The 22,411-nt window shown below is 46.5% G+C and overlaps 1 protein-coding gene across 15 annotated transcripts in view; it reads right to left on the bottom strand.

The window, feature by feature from the left end:
- The window catches only part of INPP4A (inositol polyphosphate-4-phosphatase type I A), a 156,918-nt gene extending 135,474 nt beyond the window's left edge, over positions 1–21,444 (bottom strand). For 5 of the 15 annotated variants that reach the window (XM_058684358.1, XM_058684363.1, XM_058684359.1 and 2 more), the window contains exon 1: positions 21,201–21,442. The gene's annotated coding sequence lies outside the window, so the exon portion shown is untranslated. Of the gene's footprint in view, positions 1–1,862; positions 2,352–21,200 lie in introns of those variants that run through there. The other 10 variants (XR_009248715.1, XM_058684351.1, XM_058684360.1 and 7 more) reach the window with 4 other exon arrangements.
- Between the last annotated feature and the right edge of the window lie 967 nt (positions 21,445–22,411).

The following is a 22,411-nucleotide window of genomic DNA, read 5'->3' as shown; positions in this document are numbered from 1 at the left end:
ATTTCTTTCAGAGATTAACCAAATCCATCCTAGACATCACCTGGCCTCCATGTGACTTCTCCCTGGCTGGGTCCAGGAACTCACACTGACTAAGGACACAGCACACATGCCCACGCTGGACCATTTCACCCATGTGATACCATCTTATTTACACCAGGTTCTTCTATCGTCAACGTACGGATGAGGAAAACGAGGCTGCCCAAAGCCATCTGGCCACAGTGAAACAAATTCATTCATTTAACAAACATGTCCCTAGCAAGGTGCAGCGATGACACCTGACCCCGAAGCTCGTATTTTTTCCAAACCAATGTAACATCATGGGAAAATGACAGGGGCTTATCTGTTCATCAGTGAATGTCCAGCAACATTACAAAATGTGGCATCAGAGAGAAGAAAGAACCGTGGCCACCCAAGAGCTGCTCAGCCTCTCCAAGCCTTGGCTTCCTCATTACAACCACTGAGTGTCCTCCAAAGGCTGCTGTGGGATGTGGCAGGGCAAGTAAAGAGAATGTCCATGCTCTAATCCCTGGAACCTGCGAATGCTATTTATATGGCAAAGACTTTGCAGATGTGATTAAATTGAGGACCCTGAGGTAGACAGATTACATGACACGGGTGGGCCCTAATTCCAATCATAAGTGCCCTTACAAGGAGGAGACTAAGAGAGATTTCAGACAGATGAAGGGCACATGATAGAAACAGAAGGAAGAAGTCACAGAGAAGATGCTACACAGCCGGCACTGAAGATGGAGGCGGGGAGGTAGGGGAGGCGGGGAGGGACCATGAGCCAAGGAATGCCAGCAGCCACCCGAAGATGGACAAGTCTCCCCACTAATGCTACCAGGGAGAGCATGGCACTGCTGAACCCTCGATTTGGAGCCTGTGATACTGATTTTAGACTTCCAGCCTCCAGAACTGTGAGAGAATACATTTCTGTTGGTTTAAGCCACCAAGTCTGTAAGACTTTGATACAGAAGTCCTAGGAAACTAATACAAGGACACTAAATGCGGGCATGTGAAGCAATCAGCAAGGTGCCTGGCACAGCAGGAACTGAAGAAATGTCCATCGGTGAAGGACAGTCGTTGCCACCCTCCCTAGACCACCAGCTAGCAGTACTGAAGAACTACTGCCTTATGCTGTGATTATCTTGCTTACATTTTTTTAATGATTATTTATTTTGAGAGAGAGAGAGAGAGAGAGAGAGAGAATATATGAGTGGGGGAGAGGAAAGAGGGAGAAAGGGGCAGAGAGAGAATTCAAGCAGACTCCACACTGTCAGCACAGAGCCCAATGCAGGGCTTGATCCCACCAACTGTGAGACCATGAGCTGAGCCGAAATCAAGAGCTGGATGCTTGGGGCACCTGGGTGGCACAGCGCGTTGAGCGTCTGACTTCAGCTCAGGTCATGGTCTTGCAGTTCGTGAGTTCGAGCCCCACATCGGGCTCTGTGAGGACAGCTCAGAGCCTGGAACCTGCTTCAGATTCTGTGTCTCCCTCACTCTCTGCCCCTCCCCCACTCGTGCTCAGTCCCTCTCTCTCAAAAATTTAAAAAAATTAAAAAAAAAAAAAGAGTTGGAAGTTTAACCAACTGAGCCACCCAGACACCCCTAGCTTGCTTACATTTAAAAAATACTCTCATATTTATTGCTTCTCTCAACTACATCCCAAAAGGGAGTTTCCAAAGCTATTCAAGGACTCTCTTAGCTCATCCCATACAAGTACAATATTGCCACAGGCATGTTACACGTTGTAACATCCAGTACAATTAACTCAGGTATTCACTGGGAAAGCTTTCCTGATGTCTCATGGACTAGACCCTCCTGGCCTCAGGCATCATAAGCTGTTATGAGAGATCCCTTACCTTGAATAAACACAGCAAGAGAACTTCTCCCAGCCACAGGCCTTGAAGCTGGTGTGGGGTGAGATAACTCTGCCTTGCCAGGGCCAGCCCAAGAGAAGGGCCAAGTGGGTGAGCAAAAGACAAGGTAGTTAACGTTCAGCCTTCTGCCCACTTTTCATTTCTTCAGCCCAGGCGCCATGCACCCCCACACTTGGTTTTCCTTCTTGAGGGTTGAGTCCCAATGTCGAAATGCACCATGTGCAATAATTCCACTTCCTCCACTGTTAGCGACCTCCTCCTGGGCTCTGTGTGCAGGAGGCCCCATGACCCTGACAGCAATTCTGCCTCCCCTCTGCCTCCATTCAGTTTCAGAGGCAGGACTGAGCTGCCCCAGGACCCCGCCATCCAGACTTAGGCTAGCACAAGATTTGAAGACCATCCCTTCCACAAGGACAAGCAGCCCTCGGCCACACAGGGCTCAGGGTGGAGCCTCAAAACCTCAAGAGTATTTTAGAGAAAATATGAACATGAATAAGCCTGTTCACTTCCTGAAAGTAGTCATCGGCGGGCCCCCTGATCTGCCTTCTTTGCTCCCATTCTTCTCTGACCTTCTGCAACAGCTGGGTTTATCCAGCAGACTGGTGCCCTGAGCTAGCTGACAGCCACTAATGGGGCAGAAAGAGCCATCTCAGCGCCCCTTGGCCACTGGCACTGCACACAACAGACCCCAGGGGCTAACGTCTAACATCTGCCAGCCCTCGGCTCCCTCCCACAGAGGCTTCATGGCTTGAATGTGTCCTGCTGACACCTGCACAGGGGCTGATAAGCAGCCTTGCAGCTGTGAACCCTCTGGGGGTGGGCTACCATCAAGTCCTGCTCTCTGGAGCATCCCCACATGTGGCAAGAGCCCACCACTGCCCCTCCCCCAGGCCTGAAGGTGGGGCCCTCAAAGATGTCCGCTGCCTCTACAATGCTGCCATGTGAGGTGACTGCACACCAGCTCCACTGTGGTAAACTACCAGGACTGTCTTGCAGATCTAGAAGCTGACAGGGACCATCCAACATGACTCCAAGACATATTGACATATTTACAATGTCCAGGCTGTTCCCTTCCCTCTCAGACACACGGCATGGTGGTAGGAGCAACTGATTCACTGGGCGGGAAGAAGCAGCCTCAGCTAGATATCATCATGTCACAAACACGATGCCACAAGCACTATGCATTCCTGGTCCTGGCTGTCAGAGACATCCCTCCAGAACCATCTGCAGCACCTGTAGTAGCTCAAACGTGCAGTGGGCCCTGCAAAGTCCCTCGGAACCACTGCTCTTGAAGCTCGGGTCAAATGTGGCCTTGACAAGCCTCATTCAGGATGCTATGGGTGGGTTTAAAAGGCCTATGTGTAATGAAAGGTAATATTCTAAAGAAGCGTATCTTACAAATAATAGTATCTAACCATTAGCTGCCCTCTACTCCCCAAAGAAAGTTATAGTCCAGATGAGAATAGCAGTAAATGGGAACTTCCAAATATCACCCAATCCCATACTTTCCTTCCAGATAGGGGGATACTCTATCCACACCTTAGGGCAAGGGTGGGGGATGCTCTTTCAAAGAGCTAACACATTAGTTCCCAGAACAGACCAGGAAGAGCCTACCAAGCTCAAGAGAGCACTAGTCAGGGGCGCCTGGATGGCTGAGTCAGTGAGGTGTCTGACTCTTGATTTCAGCTCAGGTCATGATTTCAGGGTTGTGGGATCAACCCCCACGTTGGGCTCCATGCTGACAGCACAGAGCCTGCTTGGGATTCTCTCTCTCTCTCCTCTCTCTCTGCTCCTCCCATGCATGTGCACTCTCTCTCTCTCTCTCTCAAAATAAATAAATTAATTTTTTTAATTAAAAAAAAGAGATAGAGAATGCACTAGTCAAAGAATCTACAGCACAGCCTGGCAGGGGGATGCTGTGTAGCTGGACAAAACAAAGAGAAACTCTATGCAATGAGTACCCAGAAATAGTAACGGGAGATGGTGAGGGGTGCAGTGGACGTGGAACGTGACACTGTGGGCATAAAAACATTTTAATGTGTACACACACACATCTGCTGGCATATACACAGAATATCTTGGGAAGAACACAAGAAAAGCACATGGCATTGGTGTCTCCAGGAGGGGATCTAGGTGGCTGCGGCAGGAGGCTGACTTTACCATATACCCTGCTGTACCTTCTAATTTTTGAATCATGAAAATGTATGCCTATTGTAAAACAGAACATAAAATGTTATCAAATGTGGCAAATCAAGCTAAGTACTAGCAGGTTTTGAGGACTCCCACCACGTGATATTAGTGTATAGTCACTAATAAGAGGGTGGGAATTCAAAGGGGTGCTTCTCTGGGTCAGTGTCACCCCAGCAGGTGAGGAAATCGACAAGGCTGCACCTGCTGCTGGCAACAATTTCCATCGCCTCGTCCCTTGCTCTCTGCCCTTCGCTTCCTTATTCTCCAGCCTTGCCCTTCTGCCACATTTTTCTCCCTGACCACATCACCCCACTATATGGCACAGTGAAGTTTATGCTCCCAGTCCCCAAGTCACAAAATCTTAGAGCAGGAGCATGTCCTAGCACAACTACAAGCCAAGTCCTGTCCCCATAATCTCTCACTACCTCATCCCCTCCCCCAGCCACTGGCCAACAGGCTTGACTATGTTTTATGTCTATACTGCACCCCCCTCCCTGCCCAGTGTAGAGACCCCACAAGGTCATAGCAAGAGCATGACTATGGAGGAGGTAGGGCCAACTGAAGCTGCCCACTCAGCTGTTTCAATGTGCAGGGAGAGGACCCTGAGACAATTAATATTTGTTTCTAGAAACCCAGATTTCTGGGGTTCTTCACACCCCAATACTTTCTTTTCCTCACAGCCAGCTGAATTTTTACAGGTGGTTTAGAATATCCTTCCCCAGTCCTGGTTTCATTTCCATCATGTCACAGACATGGCTTCATCGCCACCACTATGGGCTCTGGGGACCCTGCATCAGGATTCAGTGAACTGCGGTGCCCACACCACTGAATGGAAATGAGGGAGCCCATCTTGGCCCACAAACCTGGTTAGAACACAGGTATGGTTACAAGAACAATTACCATCTAAGAAAGGACCTCCTCAAACCCCTAAAAAGACTTTGGAATTGCTTTTTTCATTTAAAACAATGATATAAGCAAAACAATAAAAAGCTTTTTAAAAAGTCTGAGAAACCTCCTGTGTGGGATGAAGTCCCAAACTTGAAAAGGACCTGATGATGGACCGTGAGCCCCTCGGTGATCTGACCCTGCCTCTCCTGAAACTCCTTCCTGATGCGTTATCCCTGTCCTCCCCACGCTTCTCTCTTGAAACTCCCAGCTCGAGCTATCACCCCCACCCTTGACACATAACTCTACGTGAAGCCCTGTGATGTCCCCAAGGCCCAGAAGAGGAGGAGGCCACCCTTCCTGTGAACCCCACCCTACTGGGCTTCTCTTTTAGCACCTATGATACCACACTTGCGACCCTGTGCAGATGTGAGAAAGTTGATAAAATTTAGAAAGAAAATAATCCAAGATGACTGAGCCCTAAGGTGTGGTACTTTCTTCCCAGAGGAACAGAAGCAGCTGCTAGGTCACAGCCAGCTGGCTGACAGGGCTTGTGTGCTGAGGACACGAATGCCACTGCACAGGGAGGACATATCAGGTACAGGGACACAAGCTGCCAGGTTTGGCTTCGCCCAAAGACTGACTGCAACACCAGGTGTGCCACAAGCCCCAGTCTCACTTCCCTCTCCTGAGTTAGACCAAACCCCAACTTGACCTCCGGGAAATGGGCTGTCTTCCCAGGACAGGCTGAGCCTTTTCTTGCACTTTCCACAATGAAATGGCAGCTTTGTTCATTCATTCACTCGACAAACACTGATTATACACCTATACTGTACCAGGCACTGTGGGATACTCTGGAGATACAAAGAAAACAGAGCTGCTGTTCCTTCCCTGAAGGACATTTATGTCCTATGACACTCCAGATCTGTTATGTTCACTGGGCACGTCCCCAGAGAACAATCTTCACAAATGTCAGTACCACTGTGGGACACAACACCCTCCCTCTCAATAAAACACAGCAAAGCAGAATTGAACATTTTAAGTGATTCCTCTAGACCCCTAAGGAGTTACTGTCAAGGAGCTATACACCAAGAAGGAGAGGGTAAGGGGGCTCCCAAACAGGGGGTTCAGGGGAGCCAGGCCTTCAGGGTGCCTGGACTAGGTCAGCTTACTCTGATGCTGTTTTCCTTTTGGCAGCCCAACACTCACTCCCTAATTACACTCCGTTAGCAGAAGTGTGTACCCACCCTCTCTCAGGCCACTCAAATTGGGGGTGCAGGCGATCAACAGACCCAGGCCAGGCAATCAGACTGCCAAGTTCCCAGCATCAGGAATGAGTGCTAGACCCAGGTCTACTCAATCAGTGTCACTCCTTCCCCTGGGACAGTTCAGACCTGCCCCATCCACACTGTCTCACAGTGAGTGTCACTCCCACTGGACAAAGCTCTGCTTGAGCATCACATGATCCTGACCTAGGACTTTTATTCTTTTTTTTTTGGGGGGGGGGGAATGACAGAGGGAGAGAGAGAGAGAGAGAGAGAGAGAGAGAATCTGAAGCAGGCTCCACACTCAGCACAGAGCCCAACACAGGGCTCAATCCCACAATGCTGGGATCATGACCTGGGCTGATATCAAGGGTCAGATGCTCAACAAACTGAGCCACCCAGGTGCCCCGACCTGGGACTTTATTCTGTGCCCCATGGATGCTCCACTTCAGGTGTCTCTAGGCCTGTGGTGGTCACCATCTTGAACTCAGATGCTGCCCAAATGCCTGCTACGCCCCTGGCAAGGGTTACCGGGCCAAGGGCCACATGACAGCAACATTCTATAGTCAGCAATGCGTTCAAGAACTTCTGCCTTCTCTGCACTTCTCTCCCCTATCATACTCCCTTGAAAGTGCTTTCCCCTTTAAGAGTGGGAGATGAAACATGGAAATCAGAACCACTTCCCTCCTGGCCAGGGCCTCACTTTCTTCATTTACATTGCACACTTAGGGTGTCCCAACGGTTTTTGTTTCTTCTGAAAAAGTACAGCATCTAGTTCACTGGGGCCAGACACCCACCCTTGGCACCTGTGGAATGGGAAGGCAAGGTCCACATAACACATGGACCAGCACACCCATGAAGGCGGAAGAAAAGTAGTTTTATGAAGTTTGACAGATACCTCCCTTAAGTAAAATATCTCACTCTCAAAGATGAAAAAACAAAACAAAACAACCTATGTTTATACTGAGAAAAAAGTGGATAGCAAAACAATCTGAAGATAATCACCAGGAAGTGATGATACTGCTGGGATACAAGGAAAGATGCTATGTTCATCCATTGCCTACAAAAGCCACTCATAGGGTAGAGAAAGTGAGAAAGGGCCATTTGATAATCCTTGCCTTTTTAAAAATGTGAAGTTAAAAAAATTTTTTTAAGTTTATTTTTATTTATTTTGAGAAAGATAGAGAGTAAGCAGGGGAGTGACAGAGACAGAGAATTCCATGCAGGCTCTATACTGTCAACACAGAGCCCAACGTGGGGCTCAAACCCATGAACAATGAGATCATGACCTGAGCCAAAATCAAGAATCAGAAGCTTAACCAACTGAGCCACCCAGGCACCCCTAAAAAAGTTTTCTAAGGCTAGGAAACATTACTACAGATTAGCAAATTTTCATCAGTAGTTTTGGAAACACAAAAAGAAACTTCCGTATTTCAGAGGCATGAATTCAAAGAGTGTTTATAAAGATTCTTGAACATACATGCACGTCTATACCCCTAACTCCCAGGGATTCCAATCAGACAGAAAGCAAAGCATAGCTCCTCAGCAGCTACTGCCTTTTTAGGATGTGTGTGTGTGTGTGTGTGTGTGTGTGTGTGAACACAAAAGGTCTGTATGCACATGTGCAAATGACAGCTGTAAGTACATGTGTGAATGCCATGTGTGAGCACACACGAGAGGTGAGAGAGGTGTGTGTGTCATTCACACGTGCTGGGTTGGGGTAGAGGAAAGAGGACAGGAACAGCTGGGCTGGCCAGCATTACCCAGGTGTGCAGCAGACAAATGCTTGTACCCAGTGACTGGCAGGCACAAGGAGGGCCCCAACTTCTATCCATGCCTGTTCCTTGGCCTGACATCTGACCATTGGAGAGGCTCTCTTCTGAGTTTAGGGACTGCTAGCACATATATTCTTCTTAAAATCCAAATGCCTCAGAAAGAACACATTAAATTTCGCTGACACCTAGAATAAACTGGTTATTTGATCCCTTTCATCTGACAGAGCAGACACTTGGGATCTCCCTTCTGGAAGGAAAGCAAGGCAAGGAGGGAAAGAGGCAGGAGAGAAGCACAGACCCAGGTGCCACCCTCAATTCCACTAATGAGGCTGGCCCTCCCCATACTTGGGGAGGGGACCTGCCTGTGGTGGGTTCAGGGTGGGGAAGGATAAGCCAGCCCTGGAGACTATAGTGGGGACAAGCTTGTCTTCCTCTTCCTGGGCCCCAGGGCATCTCATCCACAGGCCCTTGCCTGGATCTCACATTCTTCCTGAAATCACCCCACCCAAGCAGCCCCTCCCTCCAGACACACCCACAGGTCCAGAGGCACCAGAGGGACTACTGGTGGGAAGCAGCTCTGGTCTGTGAGCCTTGGCACTGGCCCTGAGAATTTAGCTCAGAACTCGGCCATTTCTGTTTTCTAAATGAGGAAATGAAGGAATAAAGGGATCAAGTGACCTCTTTCAGGCTGTCGTATGAAAGAAGTGTGGAAGCAAGAAAGGTCTCAAGTTCTCAACTTTTTAGTTAGCTCTCCATGCCTACAGCCTCCCCAGAGAAGTTTTCCCAAAGTTTTGCCAACATTTTTCCAACAAGCATTAAAAACTCACCTTCCAAACAAGACAACTTGCAGGAGAGACACAGTTGCCTCCAATGTCTATTCTTTGCTTCCTCCATAGAAGCCCTAGGATCCTGACGTTTAGTTGGCCCAGGGCTGTCCGCCTCCCTTGCAGCTAGGTATGGCCAGGAGTTCGGTTCTTGCCAACAAGACGTAAGGAGAAATTTGATGAGGAGTTCTTGGGAAGTGTGCCTTCCTCCAGCCTGGTGTCTGGAAGGCCCATGAGCTGACCGCACCTCTAGCTGCCAACCCAGACAGGAGGCACTGGGCCTCACCACAGGCAGGTACAGCACAAGGTCTGACAACAAGAAAGACACGCCTTCTCTGACTAGGCCTCTTTTCCTTCAGATGTTTTCCTGTTATATGCAGCCAAATATTAATCCTCACAATTTTACCATTCCCCACTTATATCCAATGGTGGCAAAGGTCACCGTACTGGGATGCTGACAGAGAAGGGCACTATTTTAGATTTAAGTTCATGAACAGTCCCCTTCTCCTTCTTTAATGCCTTAAATAAAGCATTCTCAAATTTACCCTGGGCCCTAGGCTCAAGTGAGTGCATGCTCGCAAGACCCTACAAGCATATTAAAATTCATTTTGTTGTAGAGTTATTTTATAAAATAGCTTCTCCCCAATATAATCAACATTTATAATCTAAAAAAGGCAACCTATCTTATTTCTAGGCCTGTCTGAGTAGTAAATTCAAAAAGCCTTAATATGCCGAATTCCTGTTGACTGCCCCAAACATTTAATAGCTTGGCTTGCATATTTAGTGCAGACGAATCTAGGTTATGAGGCAAAAATAGCCCATTTTGTTTTTTTGTTTTTTTGTTTTTTCATTTCAGTGAGCCCATTAAATGAGGTTCAGAGTCTAAGCCACAGGCTGCTAGTGGCCATGATAAATATGGGTGCGATCCTTAACAGTTTACAAACCAGCCAGCCTGAGGGTATGTAATACTGGTGAGACCCCGCGATGCCCTGCTCGAAAAGGAATGACACAGAGATTACTGCCCTGGGACTTCATATCTCATCTAATCCTGTTTGGAACGAATCTGTTCCATGACAGTTTAGAACCTTCTCTGCTAGAGATGGGGCTGAGGCTGTGCTGGCTGCTGTAATGAGGACAGACACGAACGCCAGACAGGGGGGCCTGAAGCCCCTTCAGGGCAAGAGTGGCACTGCCGTCACAGAAGCATCCTTTCTCTTTGAGCCAGTCCACAAGCTGCAAAGACCTCTCACTGCTTCACAACCTGTTTGCTGGCTTTTCTATTCCTTTTGGCCAATGAGGCTAATACCTAGCTTGGTAAAGATATCTGACTAATTAAGGAATGATTAAATAATCAAGTTGACTCAAAATGCAAACATCTTTCTCCCTGTAGGAAAGTTATTCGAAAGATCATGTAGTTTGAATACAATGATAGTCAAAAAATATTTATCTTGGGCAATCACTGGTACGTCACCCACTATTTGCAAGACTATTTGCATTATCAAGAAAGTCAGGTTCCTGTTCTCATGAGTTCTGCAGTGTTTCAAGGAGAAAGACACACAGATGAAGAACGTGACAGCTTCTGGTAACACAAGCATCCCTGAAATAAGTTCAGGGCTCTTCTTGAAGGGACGGCACTCATACGGTTGTATCCATTTGAAGCTGTCTTTAATTCTTTTTAGTCAGTTTATGCTTTAACTGATAACTTTAAATCCATGCACCCTTTCTGTAAAATGTCAGGAATGAATAATAGAAAATAAAATAGGTCAAAAATAGTGTAAAAGGAGGTCACAGAGAGGTAGGTGAAGTATTCAGGGGAGGATATCAAACTGCCAGAGAGAGACAATCCAGATCCGAACAGCTGTGCATACATTATCAGGGGAAAACTTCAGAGAGTAAAGTGGCATTCATCAGTTCATGGAAAATGACAAGGATTTGAGCATCAACATAAAGCCTATAGCTGTACTGGGGGATTATATGCAGTGGGCCTCAGAAGGCGGGTGTGGGGATGGAGTGCAGGGTAGAAGAGCCAGAGAAAGGTACCAGACACTCTACTTGGACCAGGAAGAGTTTGGTCTGCATGATATACAGACAGCTTCAACCTTCATGGACATACCCAGGGTATTCCAGGGTCTCTGACACTAAGTTTATGTACTCTAGAAAGATACTCATAAATCACTGCAGAGGGGAGCCAGAAAGTGAAAGAAGAGTAGAGACAGGACCTTGATTTCCAAGGCCACAGACTAAACAAGTACTTCCCTAAATACTGTGTATGTATGTGTGTCTCCCTCGATGCCAACTTTACCTATGCAGCCCTCGGGCACAATCACAACTCTGCTTCATTGTTGGATTGGGGGTCAAGGGAGAAAGAAATGAGGGATTCACCTGCTCCAGATGAATGAGGAAGGAGGTCAGATTCAGGCATGATTTTACCAAGTCACCAGCAGGTTAGGGGCAAAATCCAAATGCATGCTTCTCCTCCGCCTGAGGTGGGCACTGTCTACCAGCATGGTATTTCCCTAAGGCCAATCCATTCACCCATCACTCTGTCCTCTTCAAAACCAAGGAGTAACAATGTTAGAAAGATTCTGGGTTACCTTGACATTTTTTGGCACACAGTCCCATCTTAATTGGGCTCTATTACCGCATTTTATCAGCCATTTGATTATTACCCAATTACATAATGTGATCATTTTGTTTAACATTTGTCTATGCAGAACACAGTCAAAGCAATGAATAAGAAATGTGAAAATACTCAACATCCACTTCACACAATCACAAGTTTTTATGTGCTTAAAAAAAAGTGTCAGTAGAAGAGAAGGCTTAGCTGGGTCAGTGATCACCTGACAAAACATTATGAGCCCAGGCCCCTCCTACTTCCCTGTTCTGCCCACATCCTTCTCTGACCTTTACTGGCAGTCCCCTGCCTCTCAGAACCTCCTTCTTCTACATTTCCCCTCAGAGGTGCCCTGGGCAGGAGTCAGAGATGGATGTACTTTAGCCTTCTGAATACATTTCTTTATGGCTGTTAATGCTTTTTTTTTTTTTTTTAACATTTATTTTTCATTTGAGAGAGAGAAAGAGAGAGAGCACACGTGCACGTGCACACGGGAGAGGGGCAGAGGGAGAAGGAGAGAGAGAATCTTAAGCAGGCTCCACGCCCCTACAGAGAAATTTCTTCAAGCATGGACAGGACTTGAAGGATGTTGAGAAAACTGAACACAGCACATTTTTTAAAATAGAGGCACTATGGAGGTGCCTGGATGGCTGAGTTGGTTAAGAATCCGACTCTTGATTTTGGCTAAGGTCATGATCTCTCGGTTTGTGAGTTTGAGCCCTGTGTTGGGCTCTGCACTGACAGCATGGAGCTGCTTGGGATTCTCTCTCTCTCCCTCTGCCTCTTCCCTGCTAGCGCTCTCTCTTTCTCTCTCAAGGTAAATAGATAAACATTTAAAAAAAATAGGGGCACTATGGGAAAAATGGCTTTCAAGACTGTAAAACTGAGAGGAAAGATACCAAGTCTCCTGCAAGACTGTAACTTCCCACCTGCATTGGTCCAGAGCATTGCAATGCACAAATCTCCTGCTTATCTCAACCTACATAACCCGCCATGGGTTGTGGAGGCATATTCAGGTTCATGTCTCATAATCCAACTTATGCCCCCTCAAAAAACATACACAGGCACCCCAAAGAGATTATTACATATGCTTTGTAACACAAACCAGACTAACACCTACATTAATGCATCCCAAAGGCAGCCAAGGTGACTTGGAAGTTTTCCTGGTATTAAGTCACAAAGGATTGCAGGGGGATCACAGGCAGTGATGGCTCCAATGGGGCCAGCCTCAAAACAAGGGAGATCCAGATATCAACCTATTTACCTATCTCATATTCTCTCTCTCTCTCTCTCTCTCTCTGTGTGTGTGTGTGTGTGTGTGTGTTTAGGTAGACACGCTGATCCACCCTGTTAGGAGAAGGATGAGTCAGGTGCCCATGGTTAAATTTTAAACCTCTGACAAATCCACACACTCCCTGCCTTGCCTCCTCACCTCAGAGTAGCCATGCTAAGGACTCTCAACATCATCAGGAGGATTGATCAAATACCACAGATAATAAGTCAGAGCAAGACCAGAACATCTACGCCTTTTTTCTTGCTGTCCCTGGGCTCCAGCTCCTCTCCCACTGGCCCACACCACTAAAAGCCCTTTTCTGGGGACATTCACTTTTCGAATGTCCTCTCTCTGTGAAGAGAGCTTTCTTACTACTCTTACTTTCTAATCTTATACTCTAATAAACTTTTGCCTGCTGCTCAAGAAAAAAAAAAAAGTCCCCTTTTATTTTAGATCAGTGGTTCTCCAACTGTGGTGAGTCACAGACCTCTGAGGTTCTGATGAAGGCCAGAGACCCTCTCCCTGGGGAAAGACCCCATATGTGTGTGCATGTGTTTTTGTACATGGCCAGGGTAGCCCCCTCCACTATGTGCTCAACTTCCAGATTTTACACCTTTTTGCCAAACCCACAGTAGGAAGCATTCACAGTGAAACAGTACCCGAACATACACCTCATGCACATAGCTACATTTTTACCAAAAAATGCCAACCCTTTCTATAAGAAATGTACTTGGATATTTTCTATTTTATTTCAAAAAAAATGTTTAATTTTTTTAATGTTTATTTATTTTTGAGAAAGAGACAGAGAGAGTGTGAGCAGGGGAGGGACAGAGAGAAAGGGAGACAGAATCCAAAGCAGGTTCCAGGCTCTGAGCTGTCAGCACAGAGTCCAACATGAGGTTCGAACCCATGAACTCATGAACCATGAGCCGAAGTCGGATGCTTAACCCACTGAGCCACCCAGGCATCCTTCAAAAAAAAAAAAAAATGTTTAAATGCTGGTTACAATCTCAAACTGATTTCAGAACCACTGCTGTTTGAAAAACACTGTTCTGGACCCTGGCCCACCCGGTCTCCTCCTCAGATGCTCTTCCTTCCTCAGCAATTAGCACTGATGTGGTACAGCAGGTATGAGATTGCCTGGATTAACAGGAACCTTGGAAAATCAAGAAAATCTAGAAATACCTCAGCTCACTAGTTTCTGGAAAAATGTGGAACAGTGAGAGATTTTGAGCTCACAGATTACACCATGGAGGTGGCTCTTTCACTTCACCTAAACATAAAGTTGGAGCTGTACTTGGCAAAAGGGAACAACAAAGCAGGTCACACTGGGCAAAGCCAGAGAGAACTACAAACTGCCATTGAAAGTAGTCCCTTGGGCTGTCCCCAGGCCAACTCCTTAAGCATTCTCAAGCCCCTACTAACTGTACTGCTTTCTATTTTTTTCTAACTGAGCAAGGAGTAGCATGGTAAGCAAACTCCATACATCAGAACATACTTCCAGAATGCCTCTGGAAAGGGAGTCATAAGGGCCGGTCTAGATCCACAGCAGCTGGTCCAGTGGACTCCCAACCTTGCTGGACCAGAGATAGAAGCTGGGGCTGGGGTATAACCATGCTGATTCCTTGCAGGGAGGATTCCATGCAGGGAGGATGTGGGCCACTCTCGGAGGAGCTGAAGAGGCTGCAGGCATGGGGCTAGGAAACAGTTGGGCCAGTAAACTGGGGCCCAGGCCGGGGGCGGGGAGGGAGACATGGAGAACTAAGGTGCCCACAGGTTCCTCAGTTTACGCTGTGGGCTGACCACCCAGCGCTCTTCTCCCTTCTTCCTATTCTGGGAGCAATCCTCTCTGGATTCAGGAAAAGCCAGTCCCAACTCCAGCTGATGAATGGGAGTGGCCTTGATTACACTAAGAGCAATTCTCAAACTGGAACTTGCATCACAATCACCTGGAGGGCCTGCTACAACAGAGTGCTGGGCCCCAGCCCAGAATTTCTAATTCAGTAGGTTGGAGTGGGGCCTGAGCCTCACACCTAATATCTTAAGGGATGCTGATTCCACTGGTCTGGGGCCCACCCATGGAGGAACACTCCTAAGCCAATCAGCACACAGCATCCTCGCAGCCTCCTAGTCCGCGTCCAAGGGAGGCTACGTGGTCCTCACTGCTCCCACACACCAGAGTGGCTGTGGCTAGAGACTGGCTGGTGTCAGGAGTGGGGAAACATGCAGTCCCACTGACCATAAGGACAACCTCATCATCATGAGGAGGCTCACTCTGGGTTGACACCAGCAGTGATGGCTGCAAAGAAGAGAAGAATCCAGGTCCTTGATGAAACTGCAGAACTGTTGATAGAGTAGAACTCCGATTCTATGAGATAATAAATGACCTTACTGTTTACTTGTCAGCCCAAAGACCCCAAATGACACACCCCACAATCCAGGGAGACTCATGAACTGCTGGGCATCCCTGTTTCCTAAGAGGACCCTGTACTCCAGAAATATACACCTGCCTAGATGTATTTCCTTCACACTTCAGAATTTGTACACCTAGGTCATCCTCCTTAAAAATTCTAATTAGCAGGTTAGAGAAGGCACCATTTGAAATTCAAACAACACAAAACAAAGGAAAGAGTTCCACATCCTGGAGTGAATGAATTTTATCAGACAGCAGCTGATACCAGCTGTACAAGGGCTATGGTGGAGGTGTGGGGAACAGGGAGGGAGGCGGGGGATTTCGGCCTCAGAATTCTACCTGGTAGGTACAACAGGAAGGGTACTGCATAAAGGCCAGGAGAATTACTAGATGTCTGAAGTAAAGGTTCTGATGGTGTCCCAGGAAGGGAGCTGCAAGGAACTGAATGCTTTTCTCCTCCAGAGGTCCCCTCCCAGAAGACACCCTTCTGTCTTCCTGACCCCATACCAGAAAATGGACACATTTTTATCACCACAGACCCTCCCCCACTGGAGACTTCTGCTTCTGAGTACTTTACCAGGTGAGCCTCAAGAACAGATTGCACGTTGAAAGGGCTGCAAGGTCTCACCTGCCCCAGGTTAAGGGCTGTGAGCAAACGCTAGGGGCCAGCTGGGCTGAGTATGAGCAAGGTGTGTGCAGAGACCATATTGAAAAGACAAGCACACAGCACCCAGGGGCCCTGATCCCCCATTTCCCAGACAGCTTATGATGAAAGAGATGGTTAAACCTGCAGAGAAATGGCTGCTCTAATTCCAAGTTCCACACTGCTTGCACTTGCTACACACATGAACTCATCATTACGGTTCATGTTGCCGAATGCTTAGCCGGCAACAGGTGCCATTCCAAGCCCTTGATGTGCATTAACTCACTTTACCTCCCCCCCCCCCAACAAGACTCTGGGGTTGCTACTATCATCAGCCCAGTTTTGCAGATGAGCAAACCAAGACACAGAAAGATTAAGCTATTTGCCCAAAGTCACAGAGCTGATTGGAAGCTCACAGGGACTTTGGCTCCAGAGTCTACAATAGTTCCAGAAATAAAATAAATGATTTTGAAAGATGTATATGTTCAAAGCTCCTTACTTACAAATCAAAATATTAGAAATAGAAATTACTGATATTGGAGGCTCCAAGTAATGAATTCCCGGTCCTACATTGATACAATAAAGTACAGCAATTATTTTCAAATCCTGTGCAGGAAGCTATATGCTTTAATGGAAATGGCATGAGATCCAGAGAGACCTGGGTTTGAGTCCCAGTTCACCCAGTTCAGCTCTTACAACCATTTTTAGGTGGATACCTTAACCACACCTCACTAAGCTTTCTCAACACCACAGCTCAACTTCCCACAGGACTTGCAGGGAATGTATATAAATAAATACTCGGCCCAGAGCCTGGGATGTAGGGGGGGCTCAGAAAATGGTAGTTTCCTTGTCCTCTCGAATGAAAAATGGATCATCCTTAAAGGAGACTTCTAAGGCTGCCAGAAATAAAGTCTAAAGTTACAGTAACTTCCACAATTCAGCAATATAAAGAAGAACCTAATGAGAAAAAAGTGGGCAAACGATATGCACAGGTAATTCATAGAAGCAAAAGTATAAGCTAGCACAAGAAGGTTTTCAATATTTTTGGTAATTTGAGAAATGTAAAGTAATAATGCCTTCTTTACCCATTAGATTGGCAAAAATTGACAAGATTTATACTCAGTATTGGCAGAGTTAAAAAGAAATAGTTTCACACCCTAATGGAAGGAGTACAACGTGAAAGCCTCCTGGAAGTGGGGGCAATTTGGCAAAGCTCTCCATTTAAAATTACTCTTTGACCCAGAAATCCTACTTCTAGGGAGCTAGAAGATGGAAATATTAGCGAGTATTAACAATGATTTGATTCACAGATTCTCCACTACTTTTAGAGCAGGACATTGGGAATAACCTAAGTGTCCACTGATAAAGGATAGTTCAATAAATTGTGATAAACCCATATTCTGGAATACAGACCAAAAAAAAATATTTTAATGTCAGTACATATAGATCTCCAGGACACAGTGACATAGCATTAAATTTAAAATGCAAATCAGAGAAAATTTTGTGTAATATGTAAATGACAGCAATACGTTCACTAAACAGGCCTAGAGGCAGCAACACCTCAGTAGCAATGAGCACGCCTAGGATCCAGATCTTGGTTTTTAAATACCATTCATAAATACATAAATACCATTTAAATACCAAGACTCTTTGGAGAAATGGCTAATTCCAAGGCTGGAAAGTATAAGCTGAGTCTTGAGGGTTTTGTACCAGAGAGTAAAGAAGTCCTCAAAGAAGGATGAGGGTATGTCAAAAGGACATAAGGGGCTCCTACAAGCCAAGTCCGGGATAATTTAAGCAACAAGATGAATAATGAGCGCAAGAGACTATAATCTATTGCATAAAGCTGGAATTCAGGAGTGCAGAGGTATAAATCAAAGGATAAACAAGGAAGAAATATATGTTCTTCCTTGCAGTATAATTCCAACTGATAAGTATAGAAAGAAATACGGAATTAGAAAATTCACCATCTGGGGCACCTGGGTGGCTCACTGGTTATGCATCCAACCCTTGATTGCCGTTCATGGTTTATGAGATCAAGCCTCAAGTTGGGCTCCACGCTAATCAGCTCGGAACTTGGGATTCTCTCTCTCTCTCTCTCTCTCAAAATAAATAAACAAACATTAAAAAAAAGAAGAGGAGAGAAGACAAAGAAAAATCACCATCTGTCAGCCAGAATAACTGGTTCAGGTAAGAATCATCAATGGATTCGAAAACTAGTGAGTCAGAATATGAGGAGTAACAGTATAATCACAGAGTCTCAAGTTATCTTACTACCAGATACATATTAAATACAATGGGAAAATGGTAACTTTTCTGTAAGGGAACTTGGCAGACACCACGTTAACCAAGTGATCAAAGTTAACCTGACCAGTGAATGGGACTAATCAACAGCATATGCCTCCTTCTGATAGGACACGCTGAGATCACTGCAGGGTCACCCCTGTGCTAGTCCTGCCAAAAGTGCATAATCCGAATCTAATCACAAGGAAACTGCAGGCAAACCCAAATTGGGAGACTTTATCCACAAAATAGGCAGCAGTCTTCAAAAACGTCAATGTCATGGACTACAAAGAAAGATTCAGTAACTGTTCCGGATGAAAGCAAACTAAAGAGAGAGCACAATTTGACATGATGTATAATCTTGGATTTTTTTTTTTCTCTAAAGGACATTATTGGAGCTATTGGCAAGATCTGAAAAAGACCTATATATTAAATAATAGCATTGTATCAATGTTTAATTTCCTAATGTTTAATAACTGTGCTGTTGTTATGTAAGAGAATGTCCTTGTTTTTAAGATATACATAATAAAGTATTTAGAGGTAAAAGAGTATCAAGTCTGCAGGTTACCATTAAACAGTTCAGAAAAAAGGAATCACACACTAACATGAGAGAAGAATAAGGCGAATGTAGTAAATGTCAACATTTGGAGAATGTGGGTAAAGTTTATCTGGGAATTCTTTGGATTATTCTTGCAACTCCTCAGTAAATCTGAAATAATACTTTTTAAACAATTTAAAGAGAGCAAGGGGTGCATATGTATAGAAATACAGGTAAACTCCTGGGAATTAGATGCATGATGGCATTTTCCTTAAAAGCCCAGACAAAATAAAGGAGGCCTGCTTTGGTGTTAATATTGGTCTCCCCAGAATATGCTCTCCTCACAGAGCTTTTGTTCCAGGACACTAGAAAAATATGTTTTGAAGGCTCTCTCAAGACCAGCTCATTAATCTACAAAAGAAGCAACCACATAATCAAGCCTTCTTCCCTGCAGATTTGTGCTATTTTCTCCTCCGTGAAAGTCAAAGCATCCTGATACCATGAGTAGCTGATAATACTATGAGGACTTTCGTGGAATACGTAATCAATAAAGGAGTTTTTCATAAAAAGCTAAGACCAACCTTGGTCCAAAGTCGCCACATCCCTCTGTCTTACCGGATTCTTGAGATGCTGTGAGGTCGGGGTCAGGGGTCCCATGTGCCTTTCCGTTCCAATCCTCAGCTGCATTTACAGGTTTGCAGGCTGAGCAGGATGTTCCCAGGTAGGCCGCTGGCTAAAGGGACTTGCAGGGTCAGTAGTTCTGACCTCTGACCTCTTCCCCACCTCTGTGGTGCTTTACAGTTTACAACAAGCTCTTGTGTATATTATTTTATTCCTCCTTTCCTGAAAGCAACTTTTTTTTAAAAAATCCTAATATTCAGTTTAACAGCAATACAAGAAAATATCCAGTTTCCCAAACAATGGAATAAAATGTAATGTCTACCCTTGACTTCAGAGTCTAAAGCAGATAAACACTGAGAGGTCATAAGCTTAATGAAAAACAGAAGTAGAGCAGCCACTAGAATCAGCAGAGCCAAATCTACTGCTGAGCCCAGGAGAAATAAATACAGCCTTCCCTTCCCTCTGCATCTGTCGGGCGTCCTTTCATTTAAGCCCTATCTTCAGGGCACACCCTCCCAGTAACTGTGGCTTGTTGTTACAGAGGTGTGTTTACAAGACACCACAGGGAATGAGGCCTTGTGGATCTCTGTTCACATGCAATAACCACCCCTGGGACAGTATCACTGTCTTCTGACAGCAGCCCTCCAACAGATCACACTGGCCTTCCCACGTGGGCACCATCATTCATTTTCTTCAGAGAAACCAACGGATTCCATCTTCCAGGAGTAAACATTCTAGCAAAAATCCCCAAAGCAAAGGACCTAGATCCAAAAACAAAATTCCTCTTAAAGAAAGCCTGTCTTCAACCAATGAGAAATTCAGTTTACTTCTAGGACAACCTACAGCTATTCTATGTGCATTTACCAATGCCAACAGTATCTCCATTCCAAAACAAATGGCAAAGCAGGTTCTGTTCTCACCTTTTTAGAGGTGAGAAAATTGAGAACCAGAGTTAGCAAGTGAAAGATCCAGGATTCACACCCAAGTCAGCCTGTTCAGGCCCCAATCCCACTGGCTTGCCCACAGTCCACACAATCCACTGTGAACCAAGATGAATCAGGCAGAATTTCATCGCAACATTCAAAGGGCCACCCCACCCCCAAATCCCTTGGTTTAGATATGCTATGGGCATTCTACTCTTAAGCAGCCTCCCAACAAAAACACATTCAGTGGCAAAGCAAAAGACAAGAAAATGGGCTTTACAACTGCCTATACTTCTTTCTTAGCCAGAGAAATATTTTCATGATCTGTTATTATGGATGAACTCGGGGCAGGAGGAACACAACATTATGTAATGTCAGAGGGCAGGCGACAAGACCGAGGGAAAGCAAACCCATCCCCGCTCCCTTCGCCCACAAAGACATAAATTTACTTTTGACATTTTGAGTGTCTCAATCTTCTATGGCCTACATGTTCATGATTGGCTTTTCAAGAGACGATCACAGATCTCTGCAAATTTCTCAGGCCTCAATTAACTGACTAGCACTGCCAGAAAAAATTAACATACAAAAAGCAAAGATGCCAGAAATATCGGGGGACTATGGGCAGGCAGAAAAGGGAAGAGTTGAGAGGACGGGGAGACCAGATGTCCTACATTGAGATGCATGCTTATTTTTACCCGGTTCTGTTTACACCCAATGCACAGAAAGGCCTTCAGCGTCTGAAGTCACTAGATCTAAGCAAGAGCCAAGACATGGCCTCGGAGTCGCCGCGTCCTGCATCCCGGCTCCCCATCTCCCGCTCCAGCCCCGCACTCCCCTCAGCAGGAGACTGCCCGGGTCTCCCAGTTAGGGGTCGGCCAGGCTTGGATTGTTCTCCAAAGACGCAACCGCCGGTGAACCACAAGGCTGTAGGATCTCCATGACAACCGCGGGCGCCCTCCCAGTCCAGCACCCCGGTATCAGGATGCGCGCCGCGCCCCGCCCCGCCGGGTGCATCATTGCGCCCGGCAGCTCACCGCAGCCGCGTCGCCCCCAGCCCAGCCTGGCCCACCTACCTGGCGCGCCCCGGCCCGCGGCGCCCGTGCCCTGCAGCCCCGACGTCCTCAGTCCCGCCAGGCCGCGCGCCCAAGCCCTGCAGCAGCAGCGCCGCTGCTTGGTCGCCAAGTCGCGGGCCGCGGCCCGGCTCTACGTGCTGGTTCTCCTGCCCAGGTCGGCCGCGAACCCGCCGCCCCAGACGCAGCCCGAACTCCGCTGCCGCTGCCGCTGCCGCCGCCACTGCTGCTGCTCCGGAGGTTGCGCGTAGCCCCGCCCCGGCCCCGCCCCCTCGCCGCGCATGCGCGCTCCGCGAGCCCCGGCCGGGCCGCCCCACCCACCGGGTCCGCCTGGCAGGCGGTGGAGCAAGGAGTCCTGGCGTCCGAGCGCCTCGCGCTGGGTTGAACTCCTAGGTTCCCGCAAGACCCCACTCTCAACTGGGACTGAATCGCCTGCAAGGAGTTCTTGAACTTCTGGACTTAATCGGATGATGGCATTTTCGCCCTCGCATAGACTGAGCCTTGTGAGGCCCTGACACATCAGAAGACCGGGTGAAATGTTCTGGCCCTTTGCCCCCGTGGTGAGCGCGCTTCGCGTGGTGCAAGTGCAGGCAATCCCTAGGAGACATTTAGGAAATGGAACATTCAACCCAGCAAAAATTAAAATCATACTTTGAAAATACAGATAAGCAAAAAGAAGAGAGAAGCTACTAACATCCTTGCAGACCTGTTCTGGCATAACTGTATGAATATTCATTTATAGACTCTCACCAAATATCAGCTCCTTACGCTTCTCCCCCAAAGTCCTGTGTTTTCATAGGAAAACAATATGTAAAATAAAAGTTTTGGAAGAACTTTTCCATTTTAATATGACTTTAATTAAACTTATGGGGCGCCTGGGTGACTCAGTCTTGGTTAAGAGTCCGACTTTGGCTCAGGTCATGATCTCAGGGTTAGGTTCCTGCGGGCTCTGTGCTAACAGTTCAGAGCCTGGAGCCCGCTTTGAATTCTCTCTCTCTCTCTCTCTCTCTCCCTCTCTCCCTCTCTCCCACCTGCCCCCTACCCCACTCATGCTCTGTCTCTCTCAAAAATAAACATTAAAAAATTTTTTTTAAACCTTAAATATTTCTGCTTGAGCAAGGGTAAATCCCAGACTAACTATAAGCCTGTATTTTATTTTGAAGTCTTTAAATTTTATCAGAAAAAATTATCCTTAAAAAGTTTTTAATTGAAAC

The sequence above is a fragment of the Neofelis nebulosa genome, chromosome 9 (assembly GCF_028018385.1).
Source record: "Neofelis nebulosa isolate mNeoNeb1 chromosome 9, mNeoNeb1.pri, whole genome shotgun sequence".
Classification (NCBI taxonomy): Eukaryota; Metazoa; Chordata; class Mammalia; order Carnivora; family Felidae; genus Neofelis; species Neofelis nebulosa.
The sequence above is the reverse complement of the archived record's forward strand: the minus strand, read 5'-3'. Positions and strand labels throughout refer to the sequence as shown.